Genomic DNA, 9,498 nt, shown 5'->3' on the forward strand with positions numbered 1-9,498 from the left:
AACTCCCTGAGGAATGCTTCCAGCACCTTGTTGAATCTATGCCACGAAGAATTGAGGCAGTTCTGAAGGCAACAGGGGCACTTGCCTCCCTTGCCCAACCTAGAACCGCCACTGATGACTTTCATTGATCAGAATGTGTATTTATTTGCCCAGTATAAGAAATGTACTTGGATTAGTCTTGGTGGCATCACTGCAGGAACATGGCAATAGCTCATAAATATAAAATATGTGTTTTTATTTTGTAGCAGCAACAGGATCACACATATTTCTCAAGAGGAAAGTGCTAGTTCTACAGCCGAGACCAAACAGTAAATAAATGTAGCCAGTTTGTTCAAAAAAGCAGCATGCCACAGGGAAGAGTTCAGTACACTGTGTGTTTTATGAATGCAGTAGAATAGGCATAAATCTCACATCTAGATTTACAGGTTCAGATTATTGCTGATTTTATTAAACAGGAAGCCTGCACTACATGACAGTGTCAGTGGTCATAGTAGCAACCCCTACGGAGAATGACCTAATTAGCTGGCCACGGAGGGGGTGAGATTTTAGAGACCACGAGGCGTTTTACCATGGATGTCACCCCTGCCTGCCCATGTGGAAAGATCTGTTTGAGGTGTTTAGAGGTTGTAAGAAATATTTAGAAAGCAGAAAGTAACCTGAAATATTTAGTTCTTACCTGTTTTTGCCGTTATGTAGAATATTTAAGGATTAATTTGCAGTAATTGGAGGAAAATGTAGATTTATGCCTAACAGATGCTCCTTATTTCCACTGTACTGTACATTGTGACCTTGGGCTGCACCCTTTTACTGTTGACATTTTGATCAGAGTTTTCCTAGGTCTGCATTTTCTGTCTCACAGGCACAAGGTTATTTTAACAGTCTGTGGGGACAACGCTGTGGGTATGGCCACCAGTTATGCTCAGACTGTATTCTTGGACAGATCTGCCTTGTTACACTGCTCAACATATTCTCCAGCATCTAACGCAAATGTATATGCAAATGCAAGATGTTGAAGATTAAAAGAATTACTTGGAATTAAAAAAAAAGACTGCATTAAATGCTTACGATGACCCAGTTTCCAGGCATCCATCCAGTGGCTTAGTTGCTCTGGAGGCTTCTGAATCTAGTATTTGTGGATTTTGTGTGTGTGTGTGTGTGTGTGTGTGTGTGTGTGTGTCTGTGTGTGAGAATGCTTTTTTTGTGTTTTTCATGTTCGTGCTTATATTCAGCTTTTTTTCCCGCTTGTGTCGGCTGGTACACATCCTTAGATCTCATCAAAAAACAGTGACCTAGTTATAATTAACCCCCTCTAACCGGCAGAAAATTGTATTTAAAAGTAGTACAGCACCCATCAGTCTGCTCTGCATGTCGGCACGGAGCTGCTCCCCATGTTAAACCCGGGTTCCTAATAGAGGGAGATATCGTGGATTCCCTGCAGCATGTCAAGCTGACGGCACACACGGCTCAGAGAAATGTAGTAGACAGGTGATGGAATGAATAAGCTTGTCTCAAGGCAGTCTCCTGGCTGACAGGTTCTTCTTATAAAACACATACATTTGAGAAAATAAGAGCTTCTGATATTGTTTGAAATGAGTATCACTTACTGAATATCAGAGGAGCCATTAGTACCCTGAACCATGGCTTTTGCTGTGGTAGTATGACAAAGAGATGCTTGAGAAGGATTGGAATTTCATTTATTCTTGCTCAGATAGCCAATTGTAAAACATTAGGATGTGTAATTTTTCCATGGCTAAACAGCTCCCCTCATCTCCTTTGAGCTGAATGAGCATACACATCACTCGCCGCCTTTAAGTATCTTCACTAACGCATAAGATCTTGATTACACTTTGGCTTTAATCTGATAATCAGTTAATTTGACTGTTCATTTGTTCATGCATATCAATGTGGGAATACAGTACATGTTCAAACCGCTTTCTTTAAAATGGCCGGGTGACTTATGGATGCTGTAGTTATTATGAGCCAACATTAGGCCGTGTGTATTCTATCTTATCCGATCAGTCATTTTCACTGTTACATTTTTCACGTTCTCTTGAGATTGATTTCTTCTGAGAACCTCTTAGAAGATCAAGATCCTTTTAGTAGCTCATGCATGTATCTGATTATATAAATTATGAGTTACATCAACTGTTGTTCACATGCTCACAGTATGTCATGAAGTAGCTGCGGATATTCAAGCATATAAATGAGGATTGATGTGATTGCAGGCAGAAAAGTAATGTTACTTTGAAAAGGAAATGATCAACTCCACCAATGAGTATTCATACTTTAAAAAGTTGAATTAACTGGATTTCAAGGAGCACTCTTAGTCGCTATAAAACAAATTGTCACTTAATCTTACTCAGCAAGGTTAAAATGAATGCGGCCTGGGGAACTGATTGGCTCAATTTCCCATCTTAATAGCTGGTGGAAAATTACAACTTTTTTACAAGTACACTATTATAATCAGGTCTAACATGTTTCATTTCAATAACCTGAAGTCAATTGTGATTTTCTTTTTTTTAACATGAAAGTTGGGACTGTTATTTATAATATTGCCATCCATGCTGTATCTTTATCCTGTTGCTGATATTTCTTAAGAACAACTTTAACAAAGGCACAACGTAACAGATTTGTCTTTTTGTCTCTCAGATTCTGCACAAAATAATAATTCTTTCCAGGCTTATGTCTTTCAAAACAGCAATGTTCTGCAAAGAGCCTTTTTCCCGTCTGCTTTCTTGCTGCACAGAATACGGCAGTGCTGATGCGTGGTTTCCTCACCCTCCCTCTGGGAGGTGTGAACCAAGGAAAGGGAAGGGTAGAGACAGGAGAAAGAGGAGGCGGAGAACACAGAATGCAGTAAACTTCAATAAGCCCAATGCCCTCAACTTCTTGTTCTGGAGATCACAGTTTCCAGTTTTTGACAAAGAAACGAAGAATTGGTATTCAATACCCTTAATATTTTGAATAGTATGCCTTAATTAGATGAAGGGGTTGTCATGCTGTGATTAGAACAGGATCTTCACTCAGTCATTAAATCTGCTGATTTTGTTTCATCAGTCAAAGCAAACACATTCATAGGTTGTGATGCAAGCAGACAAACTCTGCCTCAAGGGATATTTTATGATATAAACATCGGACCCCCCTGAGTCTGTTGGACTTTGTGGAGACTAGATAGAATGCATCCTATAATTAAATAAATGAATATATTTCTTATCATAAAACATCTTTGCTCAGCCTTGGTCAGAATGGCAGCGCTGCTGAGAATCCTACTGGCACACAGTCCTACCCTGGGGCTTGGGGATTACATGTGCTGCGTACACATTAAAGCCTCTAAACCCTCGCCTCCGCAGAGCTGATCTGACTGCACAATCACCCCCCTCACTCTTAGCTCCACTCCATCGGCCATGAGGCCTCCTTTCTCCCAGGATGCTCGCTGCTTACTTCCAGATCAGCAGAACTCTGCAGTGTCCGCGAAGGTCGGACCATAATTAAATTTGTCAGCTTGCCTCTTTGTTCACTGGATCACCAGGGAGTTGACCCTCTAGCTCACCATCAGTTAACCACTGGGAGTGAGGATTTTTCAGAATGAATGCATCTATTTTAACATATCACTTTGAGAAAAACCAGTCAAAAGAACAGTTTGAGCTCTTCTTTTGCTCCTTGCACTTGAACTCACATTCACTAAGACTGGCACACATAGTACAATCACACATGTCTGCATAAAACCCCTCTCTCACACACACTCACTCACTCACTCACTCTTACACCCACACAAACACCAACACACAACACATCTGCAATTTCGAGGATCGAATTGACGGCCTAGAAGGAAGGAAAACTGTGCAGGGCAGAGCATATTCAATTAGCCCCTGGCAGATCTTCCCCCTTACCTATCATCATTGCATCACATTTCAATATTGCACAGAGGTGTGCCGCCAACGCAATGCTGACACATCAAAGGGCTGCGGCAAATCCTCACTCTTCCTTGGAGCCTCACAGCTATGTCACAGCTGTTCTGGGGTAGGCCAAGCAGGCACAGGGAGAGGCCAGGCATGACTAAAGACCTTAGCAGACATATTAAAAAATGGATTCTCTATTTCCCACTTCGATGAGTTCAAGTTATCAGGCCAGCCTGTGGGCAGAGCTGGACGGTTTCCTGGTCCAGCATGGCATGGTGAAGTCAGAGGGTTAAGGAGAAAGATAATCTGGATCATGAAATGTGTATGACAGGGTAGATGGGATGAATTCATTTTTAAGTGTAGCACTTTTTCCAGATTACTTTTATTTATGCCTAAAGTATGTTTTCTGATAAAGTTAACTTAACCATGACCAGGACAGGCCTGGTGCACTGCAAGTAGTACATCTATTTTGTAATGACAGTCATATCCATATGCAAGGACGTTAGTCCAAGACCAAGAAATAAATAATGACATCTCCTCAGTTTGTAGGGGTGGTAGTGGTTCACTGAGATCTTTATCAGGATATTTTCTAGATAGAGATATATTTGCAGAAGCAGCTTTAACAGCGAGTTAAAGTTAAAACGGTGTGCTAAATTTTTGCCGATGGGTTTGCCTCCTTACCTCTCTTTCCCTCTCCTATGCCTTAACTCAATTGAATTCCATCTTCATATATTTCTTCCAGAGGGCTCGCAAATTAAGAATTTAATTATGGCTGGGAGCAAAACAGAGGCAGCAAAACCTCATGTTTAAAACATGATCACCATATTTCTCTTTCCCCCTCTCTTCCTTTCTCTCTTTGCTTCCTTCTCTGCAAGTGTGTTTTCTGAAAGTTTTGAGGTGAACTGAAGGTAAGACATACACTGAGTGGTAATCAGAAAGGACTAGACCCGAAACTCTCAAGAGTGAGCATACAATGCATGCATGATCAAAGCGAGTCATGAGGTTGGACCGTAGAAAAGACATTCAACGCTGATTGATGTTATAACAACTGCTTAGTATAAAAACTTTCAGTGCCTAGATCCCTCAAGATAAAATTAACATTTGTTGATTATAGCAACTAGAAAAAAAGAATAGCTTAATTAGCGCCCTGTGTTGTACATTTTGTACTTCCACTCTCTGTGAGCACTGCTCAGTTTGATATTCTACAATAATGACAGTGCCTCTCGTTTCGGGCTGCCCGGAGGAGCGTTGCCTTGCCTGGGGGCTCTCTACTAGGCCTGTCCTTTTCAAATACAGCAACTCTTCTCCCTCTCTTCATTACGCAGACTCTCTCATCTTGTCTCTGTGGACCAACCCTGCAGCAGCTATTTGTCACAAGCAGATGTTTCAGAGAACCATGACCTCGAGTGTGGTTGCTGGGGAATGGGAGCTTGGCGCCAGTTGTGATTGGAAACCTGCAGAGCAGCGAGGGCATGGTCAAGGTGAGTAATACCAGCTCCTCTCAGGTCCTAAGGTCAGCTAATCTCCCTTGGCAATCAGGAAGGCAAGGGAACGAGTGAGATGTCCCTGGGTAGGGCTGTCCAGGCCCTGAAATCATGGTGATGGGGCCTGACTGGGACCGATTTTCAGGGAAGGTAATTAATCTCTCCTCTCCAACTATCCCACACACACTTGTTATGGGAAACGTTGTTAGATGTACAGAATGGCATCAAATGTGACTCCAGAAATCTATTGATAAGATTGAGCAGATGCATATACTTGGCTGTAGCATTTGTGGTTAAACTTGAACCTACACTAGTTATATCTTATCTGTACTACAACTGTCTGCATCCACTCAAGCAACAATACTTTGCTTCTGTTTGGGGTCAAGCTAGCACTAATAAGCAACATTTGAGCAGTTTTGAGACTTGCAAAAAACTTCAAAAGATATTCCCTTATTTGGTGTTTTGATGACGGGAGAGAGCTCCAAAACACAAATGTTTTTTAAACCATTCAATCATTTTATAGGATTTTTCTTACCATTTTTGTTCTGGTGTTTCTGCTAAATTGTGTTAAAATACCTTATAAATCATTTTATTGTGACCACTGCTAAACAGTGCATTTTAACAATTTATTGTTCATATCACGCTTTCTACCACTGTGTTTACAAGAATGCTAATGCACGGCATGTTCGCAGGACGACGTGACGCAGCTGTGGAGGCTGTTAACAGTTGGTGGCACTAATGTGCTCTAAAAGTGGCAACACAGCAATAAAAGAGAAGAAGACCGCAAGCCAGTGTAAACGGTGCAGGGCTTAGAGCTTTCGACAACAAAGGCTTTGCTTTATAAGATAGGAAATGCATTCACGCAATGCATTTTTTGTAAACAACTTTAAATGTGAACAAATCCCTGGCTGTTTATAATTAAAACTCCACATGCTGCTTTCAAAATAATTCTCTCTCTCTCTCTCTCACTCTCTCTCTCTCTCTCTCTCTCTCTCTCTCTCTCTCTCTCTCTCTTTGACTGACACTTACTCCCTCACGGACTGTGCTGCCTCACACCTTACAGGTCACTTGTTATTACGGTCCATTGTTATGTTTCCACAGACACAAGTGAAATGATTTCCCAGTGGCCTGTTGTATATAACTTTGCTTAAATTGGAGAGGGGAAGATAGAGACAGGGAAGATATAGGGACATGTTGTGGGCCAAGTAACCGTACAGCACATAATTAGGCACGTCTCATGTTAGGCATCGTAGTCCACCGATTTAGAATATGCACTGTGAAATTATCACAGTGACTATTATTAGTCAGTTTGTAAGTTAATAGAGCAAAAACACAAGCTACAGGTGTAACTGCACTGAAGATACATTACCAATAAGATCCCAAATCCAAAATGTACAGAGATCCCACCAGGTAGCTCAGATGCTAATGAATTAACGTAGAAATGTATAAAGGGGAAGCAAAGGAGACAAAGTAGTTATCGTGTGTGGTAAAGGATTATGTATTTGAGAAGAAAGAGTGCTTCAACAAATGTTTTTTGATATAGGAAGGAGAATTTTCCGTTATATAATATCTTTTATATATATATATATATATATATATATATATATATATATATATATATATATATTCTGTTATTACGTGCAACTGTGATCCAGTGGAATTGATCAGACAGAATGTAGATGCATGTTAAAGAACTCTGAGTACAAAATAAATTCTAAATATATCCAGCCAATTGGTCTTGTTCATAATACTTAATTTGTGAAGTGTAAACACATGCAATGTAATTGTCATTTAAAATCTATGACACAGTGCACCAAAAAGCCATAAAGAAGTTTTCAACAATGCAAATATTTAATAATTTGATAATAATATTAAACTATCCATGCCTTATTAGTTGCTATTGCTTTATAGTAACAGATCTGTTTAGCATCTCATATACTGTATATCTTAATTTCATTTAGAGTCCTACTTTTTAGTCATATGTAACAGTATCAGCCATTTATTACTACTTGTCTGCATTACATACCTTTTGTGGCAATTATAATCACAGCGAGCAGCCTGGAAGTGGGAGGCTCAGATAAATTGCACTAAGTTCAAAAGAGATGTCAAGAAATCATTTGATATTGAATTACATATAGAGCTCAATAGAAATATGATGGGGACTCAGACTCTGCTACTACAAACAATGAAGTTGCTTGGAGTAATTATTCAAGATGATTATAGGAAAACTCCCTTACTTTCTTCATAAGCTAAATAAGCTAAATAAATAAAATAAATTACTGCCACCTCTTTGGCCAAAGCATCGTCATCCTGCATTCTCAAAGAGGCAAGAGGGAATTTGGTGTGACAAATCCCCATCATGATATGATATACTTACTGTAATTCATTAAAGGATGCATTTGATGAATAATATTCTAACTTCCATGATGAAGAAAATATAATGAAGAGCACTCACCCCTTTCTCCTCAAATTACTGCACACGTACAGACTGTGGTTGTATAATTACAATGTTCCGAAATCGGTAATTAATAGAAAGGTTAGCATGCTCATAATTCTGTGATTTAATCTATTAAGCCTGGGATTTTAGAGTCAAATCACTCTGCCGTGAAACCACTGTGGATTTTAATTTGTCCTTTCACAAGCTGTTGTTAGCGTTTACATCCACCCTTATCCCTCATATTTTCTATCTCACTTTTGTTAGGGTTTTAATGAAGATTTTGAGGCTGGAGTTGATGACGAGTCTATTTCCCCGGACTTGATTCAGCTGTTTCTCCATCTGGCGTTTGAGCACCTGGGGTAAGCCTTTCTCTACAAACCCTCCCTATGTAAACTGATTTTCCATTTTTGTACTCTTTGTTTTTCTTCCGTCTTCTACAGCGTCTTGGCTATTCTCCTGTTTCCACCAAAACATTAACCTATTAAAAAAGAAAACAATAAAAACAAGTGGTGAATATCCAAAAACAAATCTTGCATTTAGAAAGGTCTGTGTCACACAATATCTTAAACCTAATGCATTGACTTACAAATGACTTACAATCCTTACAATTGAGTTTTTAGAAGTACTATAAATGTCTATCAAACTTAAACTTTTGATTTTCCCAACATGAATTTGAGCGCTCAGCACTGTTTGGGCAAGGCCAACAGCCTGACAGGCCAGATTTGATAACACAGTGTAGCACAGAGCTTCTCAGCTCTAATGAACACTACAGATGTGTCATGCAGGGAGTGGAGGGGTATGCCAACAGCAATGTAAACAGCAGCCAATTACCTGCCTGGATAACGATTCTGTACTCCTGCTTAGTGCATGCACGTGAAGAGGGCCAGCGCATCTGCTGCGCGGCCGAGCACCAGTGTTTACACACACTAATATCAACCACGGAGCTGCCATTATCTCAAGCACGTCTTCTTCTTTCAGTTTGTATTCTTCAGTTGGCTTTGGGAAATGTATAAAATATGATCCATATTGTTTTAACATAGTATGTCATGTATATTTATTGACATACTTTAAAATGGTACATGTAAGATCATGGAAGTAATGCATGAAATGCTATGAGAACAACATATTTTGTAAGAGTGATGGTGGTGTATTGTGCTTTTAAATTAAAATTAGGCATGAGCATGTTCTATGGATGCAGATACAAATTGCAAAGAGCAATCTGCACATAAGTCCTCTAATTATCACTCTTCAAGGGGCAGAAATCAAAAGAGTTACATCTTTTAAATATCTAAGTATTTTAATTGATGACAGTCTTAGTTTTAAAGGACATGTTGAACAATTGGTTAAGAAACTGAGACTGAAAATTGGGTTTTACTTTAGAAATAGGCTATGTTTTTCTTTCAATGCAGAAAGGAAACTTGTAGCTGCAACATTTACACCCATTCTGGATTATGGTGACCTCATTTATATGAATGCCCCAACCCAAGTATTGAAACTACTGGACTCTGTTTATCATGCCGCATTGAGGTTTATCACAAACTGTAAGCCTCGCACACACCACTGTGAACTTTACACACGTGTGGGCTGGCCAGCATTGGAGAATCGTAGACTCAATCATTGGTATATGTTCATTTATAAGGGTGTTCTGCGTCTGCTCCCCTCATATCTGTGTGAATAT

At 39.7% G+C, this 9,498-nt stretch overlaps 1 long non-coding RNA gene across 2 annotated transcripts in view; it reads left to right on the plus strand.

The window, feature by feature from the left end:
* LOC117960448 overlaps nt 1–8,181 on the plus strand; it is a 26,640-nt gene extending 18,459 nt beyond the window's left edge. For both annotated transcript variants that reach the window (XR_004660156.1, XR_004660157.1), the window contains 2 exons: nt 5,225–5,380; nt 8,085–8,181. This is a non-coding gene — a long non-coding RNA (uncharacterized LOC117960448). The remainder of the gene's footprint in view (nt 1–5,224; nt 5,381–8,084) is intronic.
* Nucleotides 8,182–9,498: the final 1,317 nt, after the last annotated feature.

Source organism: Etheostoma cragini, chromosome 17 (genome assembly GCF_013103735.1).
Source record: "Etheostoma cragini isolate CJK2018 chromosome 17, CSU_Ecrag_1.0, whole genome shotgun sequence".
Lineage (NCBI taxonomy): Eukaryota > Metazoa > Chordata > Actinopteri > Perciformes > Percidae > Etheostoma > Etheostoma cragini.